This window comes from Triturus cristatus, chromosome 11, assembly GCF_964204655.1.
Source record: "Triturus cristatus chromosome 11, aTriCri1.1, whole genome shotgun sequence".
In the NCBI taxonomy this organism is placed as follows: Eukaryota; Metazoa; Chordata; class Amphibia; order Caudata; family Salamandridae; genus Triturus; species Triturus cristatus.
This window is the reverse complement of record NC_140594.1, coordinates 681,134,077-681,161,781: the sequence shown is the minus strand read 5'-3', so window position 1 is coordinate 681,161,781 and position 27,705 is coordinate 681,134,077.

The following is a 27,705-nucleotide window of genomic DNA, read 5'->3' as shown; positions in this document are numbered from 1 at the left end:
AGAAAACACCGAGCCTGTCCCCATCATCGCTGAGACACGCTTCCAGGGCGTTGTAGCATCCTCAGACTTCATGCTTCAGGTACAAAAGGACACGAAGCAGTCCGACCTGGAGGGTCTGGCGGACGGACAAGGAGGGGTAACGTGCGTAGATGGGTTGCTGTTCCATGGACAACAATTGTACCTACCTGGGTTGACCAGTCAGCAAAAGGCAGTCTGCCTGTGCCATGATCATGTTCTATCCGGCCATCCGGGGTACCACAAAACGCTTGAGCTCGTACAAAGACATTTTTGGTGGCCATCGCTGGTGACGGATACCAAGAACCATGTGGCTAGCTGCACCATCTGTCTCTTAGGTAAGAACAAATCAGAGCCTCCTAGGGGTCTTCTACGTCCCATCCCGGTGCCACCGTATCCGTGGCACACCATTTCCATGGACTTCGTGATGGAACTCCCTCTCACCAAGACGGGGCACACCACGATTCTCACCATAGTGGATCACCTCTCCAAGATGGCTCATTTCGTGCCTTTGGTGAAACTACCCACGGCTGCGGAACTGGCTTTGATCTTTGTACACGAGGTGGTTCGCCTCCATGGAATTCCATCGGTGGTGATCACGGACCGGGGATCGCAATTCATCTCCCGCTTCTGGAAGGAAGTATGCAGGATCCTCGAAATGGAGGTGCGCCTGTCCTCGGCGTACCACCCTCAGACCGACGGTCAGGCCGAAAGAACCAACCACACCATGGAGCAGTTCCTCCGTTGTTTACTGCTTATGGTTGAAAAGGAATGGTCCGAGGTGTTATGGATGGCGGAATACGCCTATAACAACAGTAAACATTCGGCCATCGGAATATCTCCTTTCTTTTGTCTTCATGGCCGTCATCCTCGCACCTCCGCATGGGAAGGTCCCCGGGACAGCAGGTTACCCACAGTCCGGTCATATCACGAGTCCTTGCGCCGCATCTGGCAACAAGCCCGTTTTGAGGTGGCCAAAGCTAAGGACACCTACAAAGCACAGGCCGATGCACACAGACAGAAGGAGCCCAAGTACGGTGTGGGTGATCGGGTGTGGCTGTCCATTCGGCACCTCAATGTGCACGGTCCCAAGAAACTGTTGCCCCGTTTTGTGGGCCCGTTTAAGGTCGAGCGGGTGGTTAACCCCGTGGCTGTGAAACTCTCACTCCCTCCACACATGAAGATTCACCCGGTCTTCCATGTCTCGCTTCTGCAACCGGTCCGTTCTGGTGACTCTCTTCCCTCTCCTCCTTCTCCGGTGGTGGTGGAGGACCATGTCGAGTATGAGGTCAAGGCCATCTTGGGTTCTCATCGTACTAAAGGTAAACTCTTCTACCTGGTTGACTGGAAGGGGTACGGGCCGGACGAGCGTTCTTGGGAGCCGTTGTCCCATGTTCGCCATGCTCCCATTCTGGTTCGTGCCTTTCATCTGAGCCATCCGCTCAGTCCTCGTCCTGCATCCCCCATTTGAGGTTCTGGCGGGGTTGAGGGGGGACCTGTTTTGGGGGGGGGGTACTGTCATGTTCACGGCGCCTGCCGTTTTCCCCGCTTCCCCGCTAACACACACAGAAACGGCCGAGAGACTCACTTCTGGCTGGAAGATGAGTCACGGTCTAGTCTTTGGACAGGCATGGCGGTTCACGGAAGCACTTCCGGGGGAAACGCTTAAACACCGCGTTTCCCGCCGGCTCCGTGCTTCGGATTTCGCTAGATGTGCTGAACGACACAAGACGCTGTTCCTGCTGCACGGAAGACTTCAGAAGCGGGCTGTGCCTTCCGGACTGGAGCCCCGCTGTTGGTCTTCGTAATCCCTCAGGGAAACAGTTAAGGTACATTCGTCCTAATACCTGTGGAGTCACCGGTTGTATGACATAATTTCGAAAGACAAAAATTCGACCTACAAAAATATCGCAACAAAAATATCGTGGTCAAGAATATCGACATCATATCTACAACATGGTAAGTACAAAAATATCGATAATTTAATATCGATGTCAAAAATATCGTAATTCAAAAATATCGGTTTTTTTTAAGTTAAAAAATATATGTAAAATAAACCAAATAATACTTATAAATCAAAGAAACGGTTGTATGACATAATTTCGAAAGACAAAAATTCGACCTACAAAAATATCGCAACAAAAATATCGTGGTCAAGAATATCGACATCATATCTACAACATGGTAAGTACAAAAATATCGATAATTTAATATCGATGTCAAAAATATCGTAATTCAAAAATATCGGTTTTTTTTAAGTTAAAAAATATATGTAAAATAAACCAAATAATACTTATAAATCAAAGAAACATAATTAAATATATTTTATAATATGTAAAATATATAATAAATATATATAATTAAATGAAACTTTAATTAAACATATATATATAATATATAATATATACACTTACTTAATAATTACTTTTAATAATAATTTCTGTAACATATAAATTATTAAATATTTATTTAAATTACCAATACATCTATACACATAAAACAATAACATTAATAAATATTAAATAATTACATATAGCAAATAATAATCAATATTTTTAATTTGAATAATTTTTATTATTAATTATATATTACAATAGCTAAAATATTGCAAAACATATTAAATATCAGACACAATAAAACTACTAGTCCAACTTCAACAAAAACAACTGTAAGGAAAATGTTGGATAGCGTAGGGGTAAAAATAACTATTCCAACTCCCAAGAGTGCAACAGTAGGGAAAACATTGGATAGCGTAGGGGTAAAAATTACTATTCCAACTCCCAAGAGTGCAACAGTAGGGAAAACATTGGATAGCGTAGGGGTAAAAATTACTATTCCAACTCCAAAGAGTGCAACAGTAGGGAAAGCGTTGGATAGCGTAGGGGTAAAAATTACTATTCCAACTCTAGAGAGTGCAATAGTAGGGAAAGTGTTGGTTAGTGTAATGGTAAAAATTACTATTCCCACTCCAGAGAGTGCAATAGTAGGGAAAGTGTTAGATAGCGTAAGGGTAAAAATTACTATTCCCACTCCAGACAGTGCAACAGTAGAGAAAACGTTGGATAGCGTAGGGGTAAAAATAACTATTCCAACTCCAAAGAGTGCAACAGTAGGGAAGACGTTGGATAGCGTAGGGGTAAAAATTACTATTCCAACTCCAGAGAGTGCAATAGTAGGGAAAGTGTTGGATAGCGTAAGGGTAAAATTTACTATTCCCACTCCAGAGAATGCAATAGTAGGGAAAGTGTTGGATAGCGTAAGGGTAAAAATTACTATTCCAACTCCAGAGAGTGCAATAGTAGGGAAAGTGTTGGATAGCGTAAGGGTAAAATTTACTATTCCCACTCCAGAGAGTGCAACAGTAGAGAAAACGTTGGATAGCGTAGGGGTAAAAATAACTATTCCAACTCCAAAGAGTGCAACAGTAGGGAAAACGTTGGATAGCGTAGGGGTAAAAATTACTATTCCAACTCCAGAGAGTGCAATAGTAGGGAAAGTGTTGGATAGCGTAAGGGTAAAATTTACTATTCCTACTCCAGAGAATGCAATAGTAGGGAAAGTGTTGGATAGCGTAAGGGTAAAAATTACTATTCCAACTCCAGAGAGTGCAATAGTAGGGAAAGTGTTGGATAGCGTAAGGGTAAAATTCACTATTCCCACTCCAGACAGTGCAACAGTAGAGAAAAGGTTGGATAGCGTAGGGGTAAAAATTACTATTCCAACTCCAAAGAGTGCAACAGTAGGGAAAGCGCTGGATAGCGTAGGGGTAAAAATTACTATTCCAACTCCAGAGAGTGCAACAGTAGGGAAAGCGCTGGATAGCGTAGGGGTAAAAATTACTATTCCCACTCCAGATAGTAAAACAGTTGGGAAAGCACTAGATAGCATAGTGATTCTATGAACATTATATCCAATTCAATAATTTCTTATAAAAAAATTGCATGTTAACAATGTTTTAAAAAAAAAATTATTATTAAATACCAATTATGTAAAATAAATATTTAAATAAATAAATTTAAATTACATCCCACACTATTCCCCCTTTAACACACAACACACTACACATACAAAATACACAATAGATTTAAATATCAATTTATCTCTTATTTACAATTAATAATACATTCTTTATAATTAATATAGTTATTAATTCACTAATTAATACATATTAACTACGAAATTACAAATATTCACCTATTAATTATTAATTAACAATACATTAATTAGCAATAACAACAAATAAAATACATTAATCAATTATTTATATTTACTATATTTAACTAACTAATAACAATTAATTAATAATAATTACAAATAAATAAAATATATCATTATTTATTTTATTTTAATTACATCCAACCCTATTCCCCTATAAACCCACAACCCACTACACATAAAAATTCACATAATTAATTTAATTATGAATTAATCACTTAATAAAATTAAATCACCAATTAATTACTAATTAACAATTAATTAATTAACTATAACAATAAAGAAATATTATTAATAAACTAATTATAATTTATATAATTAACCAAATAATAAAATAATTTTACAATTAATAATTAATTAAAAATTAATTAATCTAGTAATCAAATTAATTACCAATTATTAATTGATTACCAATTAATTAATCATAAATACCAATTAAACAATACATATTAATTCATTAATTATAATGACATTACTTCCCACCCTATTCCCCTATAAACCCACAACCCACAACCCATAAAAATTCACATAATTAATTTAATTATCAATTAATCACTTAATAAAATTAAATCACCAATTAATTACTAATTAACAATTAATTAACAATAACAATAAATAAATATTAATAATAAACTGATTATAATGTATATAATTAACCAATTAATAAAATATTTTACAATTAATAATTAATTAACAATTAATTAATTCATTAATTACCAATTATTAATTAATTACCAATTAATTAATCATAAATACCAATTAAACAATACATATTAATTCATTAATTATAATTAAATTACTTCCCACCCTATTCCCCTATAAACCCACAACCCGCTCTGATACTAAAACGCTAAATTAAATGTAAAATAATTATAAATCTCTAAACATTTATTTTTAAATGTATTAAAATACATTACAATAATCTTTAACATACAAATAAAATACATATTAAATGAGATTACACTAAATAAATATCGATATTATTGACATCGAATTTTTTACTTACGATATTACTTACATCGATATTAATTACTTCGATATTATTAACTTCGATATTACTTACCTTGGGATCGATATTCTGTCCATCGATATTCTTGACTTCGATATTCTGTACCTACGATATTAAAAACACGATATTATTGTAGGTCGAAATTTAAAACTCGATATTTTGGCTAAACACCGGAGTCACCGTAACGCGGCTGCGTTATGGGTGATAAGGAGTAAGATCCGCGCAGGAGCGCTTAGAGTTTATTGATTTTGACCGCGCAGGAGCGCTTTATGATGATTTTGTTAGATCCGCGCAGGAGCGCTTAGAGTTTATTGATTTTGACTGCGCAGGAGCGCTTTATGGTTCATTTTGCATTTTGTCCGCGCTGAAGCGCTTTATGATGATTTTGTTAAATCCGCGCAGGAGCGCTTAGGGTTATTTTGTTCTTGTTCGTTTTCCTTGGGTTTCCAACATTTGCTTTCCAGGGATGCCAGTATTTTGTTAGGTCCAGACTCGTGAAACTTACGCGCAGGAGCGCTATTCTTTGAGTTCTTTGAGAGCCTAACGCTGCCACCTCGTCTCAGCTGCACCTTCCTTGAAGCTGTATTCAGGGTTCAATAGTTTGCAGCCACTGGTGAGTTTCCAGGTTGGGAACAGGGCTTTTCTGTGTGTGTTTGGCGTATCTTGCATTACGCTGGAGTTTGGGTCCTTCACTGATCTGGGTCTATTTGTTTTCCAGTTGGCTCCGAGACACCCTTCACCTCAACCCCCTGCTTTCGTTCTGGCTCCCTTCCCTGCGTCCATCTCATCCCTGCTGGGTTCTACTGTCCACACGGGTCAGGTGGGTACAGGGGCGGGCGCTCCTGTCGTCTCTGCGGACTTGCTCCACAGGCAGAGGTAAGCATTGTGGGGCACCTGACACTACGTCCCCTCCAGACAGGAACAAAAGCCACCCCAGACCATTTTCGGCCTACTTAGGCCTCATCAGCGAGGTATAGATTGATTCAATAGCACGGTGAGGCATGCTGGTTCATCTGGTGTAGCAGGTATAAGCCAAGATATTTATTTAGCCTATAACCAGAATACAACAGGTGAAATCCATGCTTGAGAGAAAATTACACTCAAAATGGCTAAGGACTGTTAGCAGTTTTTTTTTTCAATGCAGTTACAATGTACTGTAGTAAACTGGAATTTGGCCATAATACTGTAATAATAAATGTGGCGACTAGGTGTTTATTAGCACATTTTTGCGGATTCATTTATTTTATTTGACCACATTCATTCAAATTCAAATTCAAATATCTTTATTCGGGTATTTGAAAATATCCATAAAAGAAACACGTCATAACTTAAAATTGTCTTTCTTTTGTTAAAAACCACAATCAAATATACATAATAACCCTAAAAATCATCAATATTAGAACCCCACAATGCGTGGTAGTTAAATAAAACAGGACAATCAAGTGCTATAATTCATTGTCAACAACCTTCTCATAGCAATTATTATAGGCTGGGTCTGGAGAGAGACTTTTATATTCATAAGAGCCAAGGAGCAATCCTGACAGTTAGTCCTCTCCTCTAGTATTTCTTAGTCTAACTGCCAATCGCAGAAAGTGCACAGTGCTAAATAATACAAAAGGGTCAGCAGAGAGTTTAAGGAATAGGAGGGCCACTTTAGCCTGACTGATTTTCGAGCGTTTTAAAATGTTTTTTAGGAACCGCTTCCTTGGGTAAGCATAAAATTGACATAAAAGAACAAAATGAAGGGTGTCTTGCGGAGATCGTTGATCGCAGCCGCAGCACCCTTTTTTACTAACATCGCTCTCAAAGCCAGCTGGAACTGATCAAATGTGGTGCAAGAGATTTAATCTAAATCTTGTCATCAGGAATCTGTCCTGTCTATTATATGTATTGGACAGGTAGAATTCCATTCCAAAACAAGTTTTTCAAAGCTGGTGTTCTCTTACAGTACGTTTCCGCCCTTCCCTTACCTCTCTATCGCTAGCTGAGTATCGTACAAAATCTGCCTTTATGACACCCTTGTCTCCATTGACTATTGTGGAGGGATCATTAAAAAGATTACCATGGCCAGACTAGTTAGTGTATCCTTTACATATTTGAGCCAGGGTATTTGCAGCCCCTTATCCCCCTTCATAGTCCTCCAAGATTTGTCTGCTAAGGTTTGCCTCAGGGTTTGTCCAGATTTTAATCCAACAAATGATGGGTTTGAGGCATGCCCTTTCGCTAATATAAGAAGTACCCAACTCTTCGTGGACTATGAATGAGGGAATACTTTGAGGAACTTGCAAAAGTCTCCTTAGGAACTTGTCTTCCTCCAACTGAATTTTTCCCCCGTTTGTGAAGCCCCACACCTCACTTCCGTAAAGGGTTTTGGCACAGCAGACAGAATTACCACATTCATTCATTTATTCTCACTGGCATAACAGAAAGCACAGTTAGAAACTACGTTATGGTTCTGGCTCAGTTGTGAAAAACTGCAAAAATGTGCCAGTTATGACTCTCAGTGCAAACCACAACTTGGACCACTTTCTTCCCTTGCGTATGCCATGACTAATTACATCACTGACGACATCACAAGAAACATAATTGATGACATCACTTTTGGCATCACTGCCCAAAACAACGAATCCTGATATTACATTAAAACAATTAACAACAAGAATATATAGAATGACTGGGAATGACTGAGAAAGAGAGAAAGAAGAAAACAGAGCATGGCAAAGACAAGAGAGAGACATGGAGAAAGTGAGTGTAGAAGAAAGAGAGAAAGAACGAATTGATAAGGGGTCATGGGAGAGAGAGAGAGGGAGAGAGAGAGAGAGAGAAACAGAGAGAAAGATTGAGGGATGGAAGGAGAGAAACAAAGAGAGAATGAATTAGGAAAAGAGAAAAACAGATAAGGAGAGAGACTTAAGGAGAGTGTTGCACTTGGCCCTTTCCTCAGGGTCATCTCCATACATTTTGCCTTACCCCTCTTTCTTTCTGAACCCATTTTTGTAGGGTTTCAGGACCTTGCCCACTTTACCACTGCCAACCAGTGCTAAAGTGCTTATACTTGCTTCTTAAAACATAGTAGAATTGTCCTACACCCAATTGGCATATTTGATTGACTTGTAAGTCCCTAGAAAAGTGGTGCTACCTGTTCCCGGGCCCATAAATTAAATGCTACTAGTGAGCTTGAATCACTAATTGTGCCACCCACTTAAGAAGCACCTTTAACATGTCTCATGCCTTCCATTGCAGACTGTATGTGCAGATTTAAACTGACATGTCCAAATGGCGAAGTAAACCTTTTGCCAGGCTCAAACCTTCCTTTTTAATACATATGGGTCACCACTAGGTGAGGCCCTGGACATCCCAGAGGGCAGGGTGTAGTGTATTTAAATAGTAGGACATGTAATGTCAAGTTTTACATACCCTGGTATTGGGAATTTCTTTAAATTCTTGTTTTGCTACTGCAAAACCTACCTCTCTCCTGTAGTACAACATTAGAGTTACCTTATTACATTTAATATGCTGTAATTTCAAATTGGGAGCAGGTGACTTGTTAATGTTTGGTGTGTTTGGAATTGTAATGAAAATTCCCTTTACATTGTAAAGTCAGATTTTAAATTACAATTTTGAAAACGTCACTTTAAGAAAGTTGACATTTTCTTGCCGTAGCCATTTTGTGCCAGCAGCCTGTCTCTGGGTCACATGACAGGGTGTAGTTGACAGTTGGGCTTTGTGGATTCCTCCTAGACAGCCACACAAAATAGGAGGCTTAGTTGTAACTGGATGGGCAATCACTGGCAGGATGGGAGGGAGGAGTTGCACGCAGCCATACATACACTTGAATAGGCTATGTCCTGCCTTCACACAAATAACTGCATACCCCCTGTATTTAGTCTTGAGCCAGGGCCAAGAAGGGTGGGCTTCTGTGCACTTCAAAGGCATCCTTCTAGAAGCTTCTTCACACTTCAAACGCATGACTGCGTATAAATACTTGACCTAAGAAACCACCACCTCAGTACACTCCTGGACCCGTGGATGCTGTGCAAGAAAGAATGAATGCTGAGCTGCTGAAAGACTGTCACTCTGCTGGTCTACTGCCCCGCTTAACTACTGCCTTGCTGGGCTACTGCCTTGCTGGACTGCTTCCTAGCAGTGCTGACCTTCTGCCTGCTGCCTGCAACCTGGGGGAAAATGACTGGACATGCATCTTTTGACCCCATAACCTCAAGGTGACTGCAAAGGCTAGTTGGATGGCCTTCTCACTTGAGCCTCATGGACAGAAGGCTCCAACAACCTTGCTCCTGCACCTGGACTCTGTCATCTGGAAGTCTAACCTGCCAATTAGTACCAACCCAGTCCTGGACCCTTGGAAGTGGGTATAAGGTGCTTTAAGCAAACACAAGGAGATGATGGACAGAGCGCTGAAACTTTTCAGACACTCACCCCCAGTCACAGATCTGGGCTGAATCAAATATCGTTCTTTAGCTCACTTCACCAGCCCAGTTCAGACCCAGCAATATGCAAATGAGTCTTGACCCAGTGCCTCATGGGAGCAGTCCAGCCTGAACTGCCAAGCCAGGTCTTACCTGGAACGGAAACAAGCATCCTAGGACTGGTTTTGGGATAACACTCCTCATCAGCCAGGCTAGCTTGAATCCAGTGGCAAAGTGAGCAAGGGACCATGTCTGGGCATACCCTGCCAACATAGGGCAAACAAAGCAAACACAAGGAGATGATGGACGGAGTGCTGAAACTTTTCAGACACTCACCCCCTGTCACAGATCTGGATTAAATCCATCATCTTTTTTTAGCTCACTTCGCCACCACAGTTCAGATGCAGCTATAGGCAAATCAGTCTTGACCCTGTGCCTCATGGGAACAGTCCACCCCAAACTGCCAAACCCGGTCTTTCATGGACCAGAAACAAGCATCCTGGGACCATTTTTGGGGTAGAAAGTGCTCTGCCATCCTCTGTGGATCCAGCTGAACTGACGCATCTCCTCTGCAGAGCGGTGCAACACTGGGCAGAGCGGACTCCTTGCTGCTGTTGAATGGATCGGAACAACTGCAAAGACCCGCATCGTATCACAACCTCTCACCACCTTGGAACCGCAGCTGAACAGAGCCTCCTCAGGGCTGACCCTCACATCCCTCATTAATGGAAATTTCAATTATGACACTGGACTCTGCACCACAGCCTCACAGCTCCTTGGAAACTATGCATCCCCCGCTCCGGCATTACGCATCCTCGATTCAGGCCTTCTCATCGCAAACCCTTGTCAACGAGGAACTTCGACGACTATGCAGGCAAGACAATCCACCCAGCCTCACCACATCTCAGAATCGAAGCATCTCTTCAGCTGCATGACGCCTTCGATGCGGATTCTTGAAATGTTCCGCATACAAGGATTTAAGGTACGTTGTTCAGCTGGCCTAACTGGGTCCCTGTAGCCGGCCAATGCTCCACCACAGTCGCATGAACTTGTAACTTTGTCCCAGTCACTGCAACCTGTTATCCACAATTGGTGCTTTATGCCTTTTGGCGCTTTTGTCTCTGAAATCTTTCAACTTTAAGATATTCTGTTCTACTAATTGCATTTTTGTAATTTTGGTCTTATTTTATTTATTTTAAATTGCTCTATTGTCTAATTCTGCTACAGGCACCTTTGATGGTCTGTTTTCATGGTGTTACTGTTTGAAGTGCTTCACAAATGCTTTACACCTTACATCTGAGTTAATCCTGAATGCTCTTTGCCAAGCTATCCAAGGGTTGAGCACAGGTTCATTTTGGGTTTGCTTGTGACTTTGCCCTGAGAAGAACTGTGGTTGCTGCTTGAGAAGTGTTTCACCCCCCTCAACCAGTTACCTAATCTCTTACAGAGAGCAAGAGAACGATAGAGACACACATAGAGAGCAAAATAAAGAGAGAGGAGACAAGACGGTGTGGAAATTAGACATGCAACAGTGCTTTTACATGCAGGTTTTATAGGCACTATCACATAGGTTCTGTGCCAATCTGTACAACCAACACATACACCTTAGTCAACCGGGGCACAGCACTAATCTGTAAGAAACACACATTCCACAAGCCTTTCTTACAACCCACCAGTACCACCCAAAAGGCCAACACATCCCATCCCAAAGTTCTAAGATGCATAGCCTAGCCAGACAAGTAGATGACCAAACCCACCCTTGACCAACAACATCATCTACTAAATCCCTTTACATTTCACCAAACTTCTCACTGACTCATCCTCACCAAAACAAAAACCCAGTCCCTAAACTGAGTGCAAAACTATTTTTGTACCTTATAAAATACAATCTTTTCGCTTAATGGATACACAAACAGCAATGATGTCAAAAGTGATGGCAGCAATGATGTCATGTGTCGATGTCATGCACAAGTGGATTGTTAGCATTGCAAACCATTCAGTGGTTCTTTATGTTTGAGCGAGGCTTTAAGTTTTTAACTGTGATTTTGTTTTTTATTGAATATCTGTTAGGGTGTTATGACAGACTTCATTCATCTACTATGTATCCATCCCACTTTACCATCACTGTGTACCTCGACCAGGCCCTGTGAAAAACTCAGTAAGGGGGAAAACACCTGTAACACAAGAGGGGGTGTGGGGGTTGGTGGCATCACCTGGTTGGTGGCCTTGACCTGTGCCCAAAACACCATGGATAACCATTCTCCTCTTGCCAGGGCACTTGCAGCCAGGTCCTACACCCAACCCCCCTCAGATGCCCAACCCATTCTGCACATGGGCTATGGCTTTTGGTCTTACACAACAGAGGTTGGGTGATTGATGACAGGCCTGTGCCTGTGCCCTGACCCTACACCCTACCTGCATTGGGTGTAGGCCATTAGAGCCTTGCCTTTGTACAGGCCTTTCTGCAAACCACCTATTGGCAAGTATGTATAGAATAGCCTGTCATGTCAATGATTCACACACTATGCTGAAACTTTCAAATGTCTTTGATCTTCTTGCCATTATAATTTCTTTACTTGGTATTCAAGAGTGGATTAAAGCCTTTTTCAGCTATACGGCAAAAAAGAAGCTTATGTGGATCTACCAAGTATCTAACATTCCACTCTGGTTCAAGCCAAATGTGCGAAATAGGGTTTGCAACATGCATCTCATACCCCTCCCCTGCTCAATATAGCCTCCCTGGTAATAACAGGCCACCTGTCCCTTAGATCGATGCAGTGGCTTGCTCTGTATCTGAGTAACTCAGATGGGGTTAAAGTCATCTTTACATTGGTGCAGTCTGGACTATCAGGAATGTTGAAATGTGCAAGTTTCCAGCCTCTCCAGAATCCAAGCACGGGAGCAATTGTCAGAGCATCTAGCTATGAAGTCATTTTCAGTTTTAGTTTCTAATTTCTGGCACCAATCGAATTCAATTCAAGGCTTTATTGTGTGATATGTATACAGTGTCAGAATCTTTTTCAGAGGGCCATGATGCATGTCAGGGTTACTGGGCCCAACCTCGGTGGTTGAGGCTTTTTACTCCTGATGCCCTGAGGCCCAACCTACCATGGATCCTGAGCAACTGGGCTAAGTTCCCATTGTGCACTTGACTATCAGTGGTGGCTGTGGACGAGCAGTCATCAGCTCCCTCGGGTGGGAGGGTGAATACAGGTTAGCAAATACAACTCAAAACTCAAAGAGCACACAACAGTATCAATAAGTTAATATCCAATCAAATACTTATTTTTAATATTAAAAGAAGCATTTCTTTTCCAACTCTTATAAAGAATAACACATTTCCCCTTGAGGTCGGGGCTCTACCATTTCGCTGGCAAATCCCTGTCACACCCGTCCTTCATAAAGTGGTAGGGGTTATTCCACATTCACTGTTGGCCACTTCCAGGGAATGCTCACTGGTAGGCCTTAACTCAAGAGTCCACTCCGACTCTAAGCAAAATTTTCAAAAGTGTCTTGGCGACGCAGAATCCTTGGTAGCGCGTCACCCAGGGACCTATAAGCCCGTAAAGAGTCTCACCCACTCCAGCAGCATTGAAGCTTACAGAATCTCAGTGGGTGCCCTGTCCATGGCCAATCACAATGGTCCTGTCCTGTTCAGAGAGCCGGCTGCACTCAGGAGGTATGGCAGCGGCATGCATGTGAGCTCTCCTCTGAGTTTACATGGTTGAATCCAGCAGCGTTTGGAGGTGCTCTGGTGCTCCTCCTGCACTGTAAGATCTGCACTCCCCAATGGAGGGAGGATTTGATTCTGATGCTCCAAGTCGGGTTCCCAATGCACCCATCACACCCTCCTCAGTGTGACCATGCCACCCTCCTCAGTTCACTGGGGCAATTCAGATACAATCATCAATGCTTTCTTGTGACAGCACAGGCTTCATGCGCCCCACATGGCACTCTGATAATGGCTATCTTCCTGTCACCCCTCTCCTGGCATAGAGGGTTCAATGACTTGAATCTGTACATGGGGAATAACCAAATCAATGCAGCAGTCATGTCCTCACACCCCGCACCAGGAGCCCACTCTGCAGTGCTACCAACTGGAACTCACTCCCTCCAACTCTCTCCTCTTCCTCACAGGGCACACTGCTCTTGGCAAGCAGGCAGGGGCTGGTGCTTCAGACTGCGGAGCAGTTGGTCATTGATTTTCTCAGTGATATCCCTTCACCTAGTAGGGAGATTGGCAGGCCTTGGTGCCCAGTCCTAGTCATAGGCGGAAGTCTTGTAGAGTTTCCTATCCTCACTCAGCCCATCTGACAGTTTGGTGGATCACAAATGTTTGGGCTCTCAACCGCTCCTTCTTATTTGCCATTTCCTGACAGTGATTTAGTAGCTAGATCTTTGTAAGTTTTATGTTGGGGTTCTGCTTCTCCTCTTCCTCTTTCTTTTGATAGGCTATCTGTAACAACAGGAGAGGCTCCAAAGCAGATAATCCCACAACACAGGTCATGGAAGTGACAAGAGGTCACTACTGGATGTTAGCCACAGTCATATGTGCATCAGAAGGTTAATCTTGGGCTCCCAGCCACACACGGTATGATTCAGTTATCAGCCCCATCTCATTCCTGAGATGTGTCCAGACCCTTTACTTGTGATCTTTCACTGAATCAAAGAGCAATCCTTTGAAGTGTTCATGTGTTTTAGGCCTGTCATCCTTAGAGTGCTCTTTCTCTAAATTTTTTGCCTTACTCCTCCTTTTTTTGCTGAATTGTTCTCGGCCATAGGACTCTGAGCACTTTGATACTGATAACCAGGTCTAAACAGCTTGTGCTCTGTACTTAAACCCAGTAGCTTTGGCTTAAACCCATTTGACACATTAAATTTACTTGTAGGTCCTTAGTAAAGTAGTACTACATTTACCCAAGGCATGTTAATTAAATGTTGGTAGTGGGCCTGTACCACTTATTATGCTACCCACTTATGTCCCCTCTTTAGACATGACTCAGGTATGCCATTGCAACCTGTGTGCGTAGTTTTGAAACTGCCAGTTTGAACTGGAAAAATAAACATTTTGTCAGGCCTTTTTTCTACATATAAGCCACCCCTACGGTAGGCCCTAAGTAGTCCATAGGACAGGGTGTAGTGTATTTCAAAAGGGTGACATGTACTTTTAACTTTTATATGTCCTGGTAGAGAAAAACTGTTAAACTCATATTTCACTGCTGCAAGGCCCGCCTTTCCCATAGGATTACATTGGGTTACTGCATTTAATAAGGGATAACTTCCAATTAGGAGCAGGTAGGTCTGTTGAGTTTAGTCTCTAAAGAATTGTTCTTTAAACCTTCCTTAATGGTAAAGTTGGATTTTAGATCACAAGAATGAAAATGCCAATTTTAGAAAGTTGCAAAAAGAACAATTGATGGACATAATGCAGAACAATGTCCTACATTCACCTCAGTACAGAGATCTGGGCCTAAATCCATTTTGTTTTTGCTCACCATGCAATTCCAGTTTGGACCCAGCCATTAGCAAATCAGTCTCAACCCTGCGCCCAATGGGAACAGTCCAACCTGAACTGCCAGGCCCGGTCCTCCCTGGACTGGAAACAAGCATCCTAGGACCGGTTTCGGGCTTTCAGGCCTCATCAGCCAGGATAGCTTGACTCCAGTTGCATGGCGAGCATGGGACCCACGTCTGGGCATACCCGTCCCACTCGGGGTGACACATGCAAAAAGAACAATTGCTGGACAGAATGCAGAACAATGTCATACATTCACCTCAGTACAAAGATCTGGGCCTAAATCCATTGTGTTTTTGCTCACCATGCCATTCCAGTTCGGACCCAGCCATATGCAAATCAGTCACAACCCTGCGCCCAATGGGAACAGTCCAGCCCGAACAGCCAGGCCAGGTCCTCCCTGGACTAGAAACAAGCATCCTAGGATCTGTTCACTACCCAACTGGATTCAAGCTAGCCTGGGTGATGCCCTGAAACCGGTCCCAGGATGCTTGTTTCCGGTCAGGGTGGACCTGGCTTGGCAGTTCAGGCTGGACTGTTCCAATAAGGAACAGGGTCAAGACTGATTTGCATATGGCTGGGTCCAAACTGGGGTGGTGTGGTGAGCAAAAGAATGATGTATTAAACCCAGATCCTTAGGACTGGGGGTGAATGTTTGCATTGTCCAGCATTCCGTCCATCAATTGTTTATTTTGCATACGTCACCCTAAGTGGGAAGGGTATGCCCAGACGTGGGAAAGTTGGCATTTTCTTGTCCCAACAATTTGGTGCCTGCAGCCTGCATCTTGGGTCACATAACTGGGTGTAGCTGGCAGTTGGTCTTTGTTTAGTTCTCCCAGATAGTGAGACAAAGGAATGATAGGTGTTGGCAGGATGAGCCATCTCTGACTTGATAGTGGGGCGGAGCTGTTACCTACCACACTTGCACGTCACAAAGACTCTACTTCAGCACACTCACAAAGGTTTTCACACTAGTCTTTTGTGCCCCCAGAAAAGCTGGAACCATTGAAGGAAGGCAGGATATTCCACACAATTTAGGGGCCAATTCCGATCCTGGAGAAACCGGGTACGAACCGTCGGACGGAGCATTTTCTCCGTTCGACTCGTACCCGGTTAAAAAACATTACAAAAATGCAAGTACGAATCGTACGAAACACCGACCGACGAAAATATACATACAAATGTGATCCGGGAAAGCGCCGACGTGACGTCGGGATGCATTCAGGCTGCGTTTCACGAACCAGGAAGTACGATCCGTACTGACGTCACCCCGCACGGATTATATTTTCCGGCTGCCAAAAAACTGCCGGGAAATCAGGACGATGCGCACAAGGAGCACCTGTACGCGACGGACAGCCATAGACCCGAACCTACGTGTCATCCCAGCCCTCATAGCAGTCCACCTGCTCTACAGGAACCGACGCAGATGCCGGAGAAGGTCAGAACAACACCAAGGGGCAAAGGGGGGGCAGGGGCAGGACCGATAACCCCCACCCAAGTCACAAATCATACATGCCCTGGACATACCTGACCTTCAGGGCCTGGTCACTTCGAGGGGGTGGGGGCGTGTCCAGCAACGCATGCGTCTGCCACAACGGAAGTGGATGTTGACGCGAACCGGCAACACAACAATTCTGGTACGTACCGTACCCACGCCTTAAGAGCGTGGGTACGGGTCGTACCACGCCCACCCCTACGTCACCCCAACAATGGCGGTACGGCCCGTACCCACGTTCTAAAGGCCTGGGTACGGGCCGTACCGCCATTGTTGGAGTGATGTAGGGGTATGCGTGGTACGACCCGTACCCACGCACTGAAGGCCTGGGTACGGTGCGTACCCCTACAGCACCCCATTGGGGGTACGCACCGTACCCAGGCCTTAAGAGCGTGGGTACAGGCCGTACCGCCATTGCTGGAGTGACGTAGGGGTACTCGTGGTAAGACCCGTACCCATGCTCAGAAGGCCTGGGTACGATGCCGACCCCTACGGCACCCCAACAATGGGGGTACGCACCATACCCACGTTCCAAAGGCATGGGTACGGGCCATACCCAGACCTGCAGAGCGTGGGTACGGGTATGTACGGAGCGTACCCCCACCCGTGTATGTATGGAGCGTACCCACACCCCACCAGTGTATGTTCGGAGCGTACCCCCACCCGTGTATGTCCCGAGCACACATGGCCAGACATCGGAGGGGTGGGTGCAGCGTCATCCCAGCATTGCCCAGACATAGGAGGGGTGGGTGCAGAGGCCTCCCAGCAGTAGCAGTGCCCAGACATATGAGGGGTGGGTGCATATCACTCCCAGCAGTGCCCAGACATATGAGGGGTGGGTGCAGAGGCCTCCCAGCAGTGCCCAGACATAGGAGGGGTGGGTGCCTATCACTCCCAGCAGTGCCCAGACAAAGGAGGGCTGGGTGCAGAGTCCTCCCAGCAGTGCCCAGACACAGGAGGGGTGGGTGCAGAGTCCCCCCAGCAGGGCCCAGACACAGGAGGGGTGGGTGCAGAGTCCCCCCAGCAGTGCCCATACACAGGAGGGGTGGGTGCAGAGTCCCCCCAGCAGTGCCCAGACATAGGAGGGGTGGGTGCCTATCACTCCCAGCAGTGCCCAGACATAGGAGGGGTGGGTGCAGAGTCCCCCCAGCAGTGCCCAGACACAGGAGGGGTGGGTGCAGAGTCCCCCCAGCAGTGCCCATACACAGGAGGGGTGGGTGCAGAGTCCCCCCAGCAGTGCCCAGACAGAGGAGGGGTGGGTGCCTATCACTCCCAGCAGTGGACAGAGACATGGGGGTGGGTGCCCAGGACTCCCAGCAGTGCCCAGACATATGAGGGGTGGGTGCAGAGGCCTCCTAGCATTGCCCAGACATATGAGGGGTGGGTGCAAATCACTCCCAGCAGTGCCCAGACATATGAGGGGTGGGTGCATATCACTCCCAGCAGTGCCCAAACATATGAGGGGTGGGTGCAGAGGCCTCCCAGCAGTAGCAGTGCCCAGACATATGAGGGGTGGGTGCATATCACTCCCAGCAGTGCCCAGACATATGAGGGGTGGGTGCAGAGGCCTCCCAGCAGTGCCCAGACATAGGAGGGGTGGGTGCCTATCACTCCCAGCAGTGCCCAGACAAAGGAGGGCTGGGTGCAGAGTCCTCCCAGCAGTGCCCAGACACAGGAGGGGTGGGTGCAGAGTCCCCCCAGCAGTGCCCAGACACAGGAGGGGTGGGTGCAGAGTCCCCACAGCAGTGCCCATACACAGGAGGGGTGGGTGCAGAGTCCCCCCAGCAGTGCCCAGACATAGGAGGGGTGGGTGCCTATCACTCCCAGCAGTGCCCAGACATAGGAGGGGTGGGTGCAGTGTCCTCCCAGCAGTGCCCAGACACAGGAGGGGTGGGTGCAGAGTCCCCCCAGCAGTGCCCAGACACAGGAGGGGTGGGTGCAGAGTCCCCCCAGCAGTGACCAGACATAGGAGGAGTGGGTGCCTATCACTCCCAGCAGTGCCCAGACATAGGAGGGGTGGGTGCCTATCACTCCCAGCAGTGCCCAGACATAGGAGGGGTGGGTGCCTATCACTCTCAGTAGTGCCCAGACACAGGAGAGGTGGGTGCCTATCACTCCCAGCAGTGCCCAGACATAGGAGTGGTGGGTGCCTATCACTCCCAACAGTGCCCAGACATAGGAGGGGTGGGTGCCTATCACTCCCAGCAGTGCCCAGACATAGGAGGGGTGGGTGCAGAGTCCTCCCAGCAGTGCCCAGACACAGGAGGGGTGGGTGCAGAGTCCCCCCGCAGTGCCCAGACACAGGAGGGGCGGGTGCAGAGTCCCCCCAGCAGTGCCCAGACATAGGAGGGGTGGGTGCCTATCACTCCCAGCAGTGCCCAGACATAGGAGGGGTGGGTGCCTATCACTCCCAGCAGTGCCCAGACATAGGAGGGGTGGGTGCCTATCACTCCCAGCAGTGTCCAGACACAGGAGGGATGGTTGCTTATCACTCCCAGCAGTGCCCAGACAAAGGAGGGGTGGGTGCAGAGTCCTCCCAGCAGTGCCCAGACATAGGAGGGGTGGGTGCAGAGTCCTCCCAGCAGTACCCAGACATAGGAGGCGTGGGTGCCTATCACTCCCAGCAGTGCCCAGACATAGGAGGGGTGGGTGCAGAGTCCTCCAAGCAGTGCCCAGACACAGGAGGGGTGGGTGCAGAGTCCCCCCAGCAATGCCCAGACACAGGAGGGGTGGGTGCAGAGTCCCCCCGCAGTGCCCAGACACAGGAGGGGTGGGTACAGAGTCCCCCCAGCAGTGCCCAGACATAGGAGGGGTGGGTGCCTATCACTCCCAGCAGTGCCCAGACATAGGAGGGGTGGGTGCCTATCACTCCCAGCAGTGCCCAGACATAGGAGGGGTGGGTGCCTATCACTCCCAGCAGTGTCCAGACACAGGAGGGATGGTTGCTTATCACTCCCAGCAGTGCCCAGACACAGGAGGGGTGGGTGCAGAGTCCTCCCAGCAGTGCCCAGACATAGGAGGGGTGGGTGCAGAGTCCTCCCAGCAGTGCCCAGACATAGGAGGCGTGGGTGCCTATCACTCCCAGCAGTGCCCAGACATAGGAGGGGTGGGTGCCTATCACTCCCAGCAGTGCCCAGACATAGGAGGGGTGGGTGCAGAGTCCTCCAAGCAGTGCCCAGACACAGGAGGGGTGGGTGCAGAGTCCCCCCAGCAGTGCCCAGACACAGGAGGGGTGGGTGCAGAGTCCCCCCAGCAGTGCCCAGACACAGGAGGGGTGGGTGCAGAGTCCCCCCAGCAGTGCCCATGGAAATAAAAGGGTGCAGTACCCACAGATACAATGCCCACAATTGTCAGTCAGGTGCTCAAAGACCCTGCAGAACACGTAACACATGTGTGCGAGGCTGGGAGTACACACATGCATAGTGTGTAAAAGGGAACATGTCCACGTGAAGTCATGTCAATATACTCCATACACAAGTACAGTGACCACCAAGGATGCCACTAATGATGCAGGTGGAGGCATTGCCCAGCATGCATGGGCAAAGTTGAACAGATCCGTCACACACCAAGGAAATGTAGACACAGCTCAGCACAACATTTAGGAAACACCCTGCAGGGAAGATGTCAGGGTCCACAGAGGAAGGAACACACCTTGGGACAATGTCACCATGCAGTAAGAGCTTACATGAACAAAGATATTTCGCAAATACCTTGGGATGGCACACAGATACCAGGGTCCACCCCATGAGCAGCACACTACTACATTTCCTAGACACCTAACACATTGTCACCACCCCAAATCAAGGAGCGGCACCACCGACAGCAATACCAGAAAAGCAGTAGTGTTCAAAGGAAAAAAAACATTGCTTTATTCAGCATGCAAAAAAATTGGTTAATAAAAGTTCAATATGTACAAGGCCCATAGGGCAGTCCATAGTCCAATTCCTGGTGGGGGACACATAGGGACGCGTGTCCCCTAGCTTGCCTGCACAGTTCATACCTCCTTTGCTTCCACAGGGGGGGGACATCATGTGGGGGGGAGGACCAGGCACCGCAGGGACAGGAGGGGCAAGGGAAGGTGTTGTGGGTGCAGGGACAGAGGACTCCACCACAGGGGGTGGGGCAGCGCCAAAGGTGGTGGTGAGAATGGCGCTGCACACGGTCGCAAGGTCCCCCAGCATCTCCCCTGCACCCGAAGGAACCACAGGCCCCAAGGAGGGGGGGGGGGTCGGAGGGATAGGTCGCAGCGCTACTGGGGGAGGGTGTGGACAGGGGGGGGACTCAACTACCCTGACCGGGGACTCCTTTGACCGCTTGCGGGCTGGTGACACACTGGGGCTCAGGGACAGAGCGGCCATGAAGGAATCTTTGTTTGAATCTTGGCCAGGATAGCTGAGGGGAGTGGATTTGGAGGCAGTGGGTTGTGAGGAATGTGGACTCCCACTGTGGCTGCGTGTCTTCCGTTTGCCCCCCGACCCAGTGGGTGTGCCTACTTCACCCTGTGTGTGCGTGACAGGAGGTGTGCGCTTGGCCTTCCCTGGTGGTGTGGTGCTTGTGTCTGGTGGAGTGCGTGCATGGGTACGTCTGGGTGTGCTTGGGACAGGCATGGGAGTGGGAAGTGTGGATGGTGCAGGGGTAGGGGGGGGATGCAGCGCTGCAGGAGACCCACTGCTGCAGTCAGTGTTGAGTCTATGGACCTCAGCAACTGGCGTTGGTCAGACTGCGCAGCTGAGATGCCCTCCATGTATGCCTCCATCTGGGTGAGCACTCGGTGTGGCCATGGAGGACATTAAGCATCGCAGTCTGACCAACCTGCAACTGGCGCAGTATGTCCACAGACTCGGCATTCACGGCAGCAGTGGAGACAGGGGCAGGGGGTGCGGTGCCTGGCAAGAAGGAGACATGTGGTGACCTAGCACAGCGGGAAGGGACCCGAGCAAGTGGGAGGCCGGTGATGGGAATGGAGGGGGCGGGTAGAGATGGAGTGCTGCTTTCAGCTGTGGGAGCAGCCTCCGCCCACTCTGGGAGCTCAGCCTCGGACCCGTCAGCGTCATAGTCGGTGGTGGGACTGGACAGGTCCTCCGCCTCACTCCCATCGGCCTCCGTGCCACTCGATGCGCCAGACAAGACAGCACTGCTGGCACTGGTGCTCGCTCCCTCCTCACGGTCCGTGCCAGTGTCTCCCTCGGAGTCCCCCGACGATGCTGTGGGCAAGGTGAAGAGACAGGAAATAATCAGACACCTGTATACATATGTCACATGAGTCAAATCTAGATAGGTCACAGTGCATAGCCTGAAAAGCAACATGAGTAACATCTACAATACAAGGTACATATGTAGGTCCTGCAACACACAGTTTGTTGACCCACCATGCCACTGTTAAAATATGGAGAGCATGACACAATAGCAAATAACTTGATATCAAATTGTACAGAGGAGCCAGGCTCTGGGGACAATCTAGCACAGCATCAGCGACACACAGTGTAGCCAAGAAAGGGATGAGCAGGAACCATGTCTAGCAACTCTTGGAACATGCTGCAAAGGTAATACTGAAAACCATGGCCAACATGACTGGGGTAGCACCTTGAGTGTTTGGCCACACAAACATCACACACTGGCCAGACCGAGCAAGGAGACTTCAGGTTTGGACATGTAGGCCTTGCCCGCACAAACCACCCCCTACCTGAGAGACAATGTGATTGAGACAGAGGAAGTACTTACACCTCTTACTCTGGGATGAAAACACATGGCCTGCACTAAATCCTGATTGTACACAAACTACCCCTGGTGCGCCTGTCCACATATATCATTAACAATCAACCATCATCAGATTGTCGTACCAAGACACACAGGCACTGCCCACTGTGAGTATGCACAAGCAAAATTGGGTCATACTGTACAGTGGACACATGTAGCACAGTTTACGTAAATACAGATGAGGCCAGGGTACAATGCCACAGAGCCCAACCTATGCTGAAGACACAGAGAATGTCCACATTGTTGGATGACACACATGATACCTAGGAAAAGGTGCCCCAGGGCACGGTAGTGGCCACACTCCTCCATGGTCCTGGATGGATATGACTGCAACTGAAGCAACCGTCCCTGCTCTATGCATTACTCCCACTCATGCACATCATGTCAGAGGGCACAACATTGGACATGCATGCTGTAAGGCAGTACACTTTTAAGACACACTCCTATGTCGGGACTCACCATCAGTGCCAACTGACATGGACCCCACAATGACTGAACTGGCAAGGGCACAGGCAAGGTCCCAAAACCTGTTGCACACCACCCCCACACATGATGCTGCAAGCATTGGGCACTTGGATTAACTGCCAGCCTAGATAACCTTGTGCAAGAGTGACTACACACAGACCAGGGAACACATGGCAAGGAGGGGAAGGGAGGAAGAACAGCACCGGTTTACTTTGGGGAACAGGTTATGCACTGCACATTTAAACCCTGGCAGTGTATCCATGCAACTGCACACTTCCAAAAGCTGGTGACACACAATAAACACACATGTACCTACCCCCTTCCTGCTGCTGCTTCTCCGCCAGGCGCCTATCCAAGTCGGGGAAGACCACCGCCAGCACACGCTTATGGATGTGGGTCAGACGCCGGCGCCCACGGTTCTTGTGGCTCTCAGGTGAGTCCCCCAGCAGGACCCGTGCGATCCTCCTCGTCCAGCACCGGATATCCTGCCAGCGTTTCCTCACCAGGGCTAGGCGCCGCTTCCGACCCTCCGTCTTCCTCATGGCACTGACGGCTTGCTTCCATATCTCCCCCTTGGCATGGACGCCTACCTGTGAGGATGCAAAAGTGAGAATACTTTAATACACCTGAGCAATGACACAGAGACACACATATTAATAATTTGTCTTGTTTGAACAGGCCATGGTATGCAGGCAACTCATCAATGATCCTGGATCACACTGTGCATCACAAGCTACACCAGGATTATGTACAGCACTTCAAAGCAGTCACATTCCCCAGCCCACTGACGCAACCTCAGCAGAGTACACAGACACACACAGGCACAGGACAATCACCTGCCATTGCCAACTGCGGGTACAAGCCTCACTCTGCCCATGTGCCACTAGACTGGGGGGTGTCACAGGTGTGGGGCTGGCTGAGCAAGGCAGTCACACAGCACTGCTCCCTGCTCACATCAGATGGGCAGGGTATATCCATCCCTCATGCAGCTGTTGCGCAACACTCCCCATATGCACTCACCCACATGACAGGGGACTTACACACACACACACCCATGTCCAGGGGACGAACACATCATTTGGACACTCACAGCACAGGTACACTAAACAAACACACATCTATGGGTACTGTCACCTGTCACACTGGGGGGACCACAGAATCACATCAGGACTGTAGAAACAACATTCCAAGGAGGAGTAGCCAGGCAGAATGTTGCATGCACCATGCATTGATTGTCACAGTAAGCACTATGCAAGTGAGGAGTGCACACAGGAACTACAGCATGCTCTGCATTGGAGACATGAGGCCTTCCCCACCCTGGGACCCACTCTAAACAACATTGCATGTCTGTCACACATGGACACAAAGACAGAAGTCACAGTCACAAAAAAGGGGCACAGTCTAAGCTAGTGGAGTCAGCACTCACCTGCTCCCCTGGTTGACCATACAGCATGGTGTACTGTGGGAGGATCACATCCACCAACGCCATATTCTCCTCCATGGTGAATGGCTGGGCCCTCTCCACAGACCGGGACATGGTGCCAGAGGAATAACGAGCAGCAGCAGTGTTGTGGAATGAAAGGATGTGCAGGCAAGTGCTCTCTCATGGGACCTGGCTGCCTTATATCTGCCTTGCTGGCCTATTTCATTTACAGGGGTACAGAGTTATTGGTCAGTCACATTAGCATCCTACGTTTCCTCCAATCCCTTTAAACCTACCCCAGTGAGTGGCTTTGCATGGTTTAAAAATTGAGCATGATGTCAAGTCAACAACCACTTTGCAACAAAGTATATTGTTTCAAACTTTAAACTCGGTCTCCATGACAACCAGCATGCATTTAGGCCCTTGTACTTGTCCCTCATGTGTCCCCTATGTTATCTCAATATTTACACACAGGTACGGTGTGTTCCACGGCCCTAGGGCACCCCAAATGCAGTGAAACGGACCGTACAGGCGTGTGTACGGTCCCTATCACTATGGGAGAGCTGGCATATGCGTACGCCATAGTAATACGGACCGTACACACGCGTGTACGAGTCGTAATACTATGGCGTACGCATACGCCAGCACTCCCATAGTGATAGGGAGCCTACACACGCGTGTACGGTCTGTATTACTATGGCGTACGCATACGCCAGCACTCCCATAGTGATAGGGAGCCTACACACGCGTGTATGGTCCGTATTACTATGGAGTACGCATACGCCAGCACTCCCATAGTGATAGGGAGCCTACACACGCGTGTACGGTCCGTATTACTATGGCGTACGCATAGGCCAGCACTCCCATTGTGATAGGGACCCAACACACGCCCTCAGAGCATATGTACGGTGCGTTTCACACCTGACAGTGGTGACAGGCGGCACACAGACAGGAAAAGAGCTGTCATACTTGGCCAAGGCTGGACATCAAGGCATTGTCTGTGCAGTACTACATGTGTCGGGCACAGGTGTGTCAGGCTGTGATGTGGCACATTACTACTGAGGTGTGAAGCAAATAAATGTATGATGAGCTGTGTACACATGTCATGTGTGATGGTGCACTATGTGCCACACATCCTCTTCACTCCTTTGACATGTGTGCATGTAGTACAGACTTGTTGAGCCATGCGTCACTGGCATGGCACAGTCACCAACACCCGCAACTGTCTCCTGATGCCAGGTACACGGAATATTACACCTGACATGTGAATGCCCGCGTTGCACGCTGTAACTATGTCATGTGTGTGTCATGTGTTGCCATAGGTTTGCTGTAGGTGTTTGGTCAAATGCATCTGCAGTTGCTGCAACCAACATGTGTATGTGTGTAGATGGGCATGGCACACTGTTACGCACACCAGCCCACATGTGTAATCCGACGTAAGGTGTGTATGTATGCATCGACACGGAGTTTCAAAACAAGGGCATATCTGCATACTCTCAATGTATGTGTGATCAGTCTTGACATGTACTCCTTCATGGCAAGGTGTGTGGTCTGTCCTTTTTCTATGGCATGTGACCTGTGCATCTAGTGTTCCGCAGCCTGTCTGTACGATAAACATCCTTCTTCTGCACATATATGGATGTCTGTAACTCCTGTGATGCGTCTGCCTGTTCACTTACACTGGCCCATAGCTAGTTTCATGGCATGGCATATTGAGGTTGAGAATCGACGTTTGTAGCTGGCTCTTGGTAGGAGTGTCACCTGCCTGGCATGCGTGTCCAGGGCATATTGCACAGACCTGACTCTGTATGTAGCATATGTGTATTGCCTGTTGAACATGTGCTCAGTACATTGACATTGGTGGTGTACTGTACTCACTCTTCGTTGTCTCTTCAAATTTACTGCAGGGCTCCGCCTCTCCCTCGACCAATTCCGGACTTGGCTGACCTGAGGGAACATGACTGTATACGCCGCTACCGCTTCCCCCAACAGTTGATTGAGGACTTGACGACACGGCTGGCACCACACCTCCAACCGCTACACAGGTGTCCTACTGCACTGACACCCAAGATGAAGGTGATGGCAGCCCTACATTTCTTTGCCACGGGTACCTTTCAATATACCATTGCTCATGTTGGTGGCATGTCCCAAACCATGTTCAGCCGTGTTCTGCATGATTTTTTAGAGGCCATGTTGGATCACCTGGATGAGTTCATTAAATTCCCAACTCCTGAGCAGTTGACAGCTGTCAAGCGTGAGTTCTATGCCCTGGGAGGGATGCCCCATGTCATTGGGTCCATAGATGGAACACATGTGGCTTTGGTACCACCACAGGCACAGGAGGTAGCGTATCGGAACCGCAAGCATTACCACTCCATTAATGCCCTTGTGGTGTGTCTTGCCAACATGGTGATTTCACATGTCTGTGCTCGTTTTCCAGGATCAGCACACGATGCCTACATCATGAGGCGTAGCAGGGTGCCTGAAATGATGCTGCAGCTGCGCAACGAACGTGCATGTATTGTTGGTGGGTATACTCTGGCAGTCCTGTATTTAGCATCATCTTCCTGTCTTACTGCTTCTCCTGACCCACTTTTGTCCATGATGATTCCATGTAGGGGACGTTGGCTTTCCCAACATGCCATGGCTGATCACGCCTCTCCGCAACCCCAGCACGGCTGCCGAGCACCGCTACAACAACGCCCATGGGTGGACCAGGCGAGTGATAGAGAGGACGTTTGGCCTCCTGAAGAGCCAATTCCGTTGCCTCCACAAGACCGGCGGCGCACTCCCATATGCACCGGTGAAGGTCTGCAAGAGCTTCCTCGTGTTCTGCATGCTGCACAACATGGCAGTGGAGAAAGCTGTGCCACTCATCCTGGATCCGGATGAGCAGGACCATCCACCCGTGGAGGATGAAGGGCTTGGTGACGAGGCAAGTGATGTGGAGGAGGAGGAGGCGGTAGAGGACATCCGGAGTCGGCTCATACGCGACTTCTTTGCTTAGTGGTGAGTTCCAGTGTCTGAGTGTGCATGCATTGGGCCATGTGTGGCATGTGTTGCAATGTGTGTGTCCATCTGCATGTCTGCCAAGTGAGTCAGAGGTGTGTTTGGATGTGTCACTCGAGTGATGGTGCAATAGAAGAATGTTTTTCCAGAGTCATCATTGTCACCTAGCATGTTGACAACCTTATACGTGTCGAGTACATGCACATGCATGCGGATGTGCTTCTTTTGGCTGACTTCTTGTGTGTCTCTCATCCACAGGTACTTGCGCATGCTGTCTGCTGGTGGCATTGTTGTGCTCCTGCTATTCCTCATGAACACAGCAACATGTGCTAAATCAGCGTTACATGCACGGACAAGTTTGAAAATCTCCTTAGG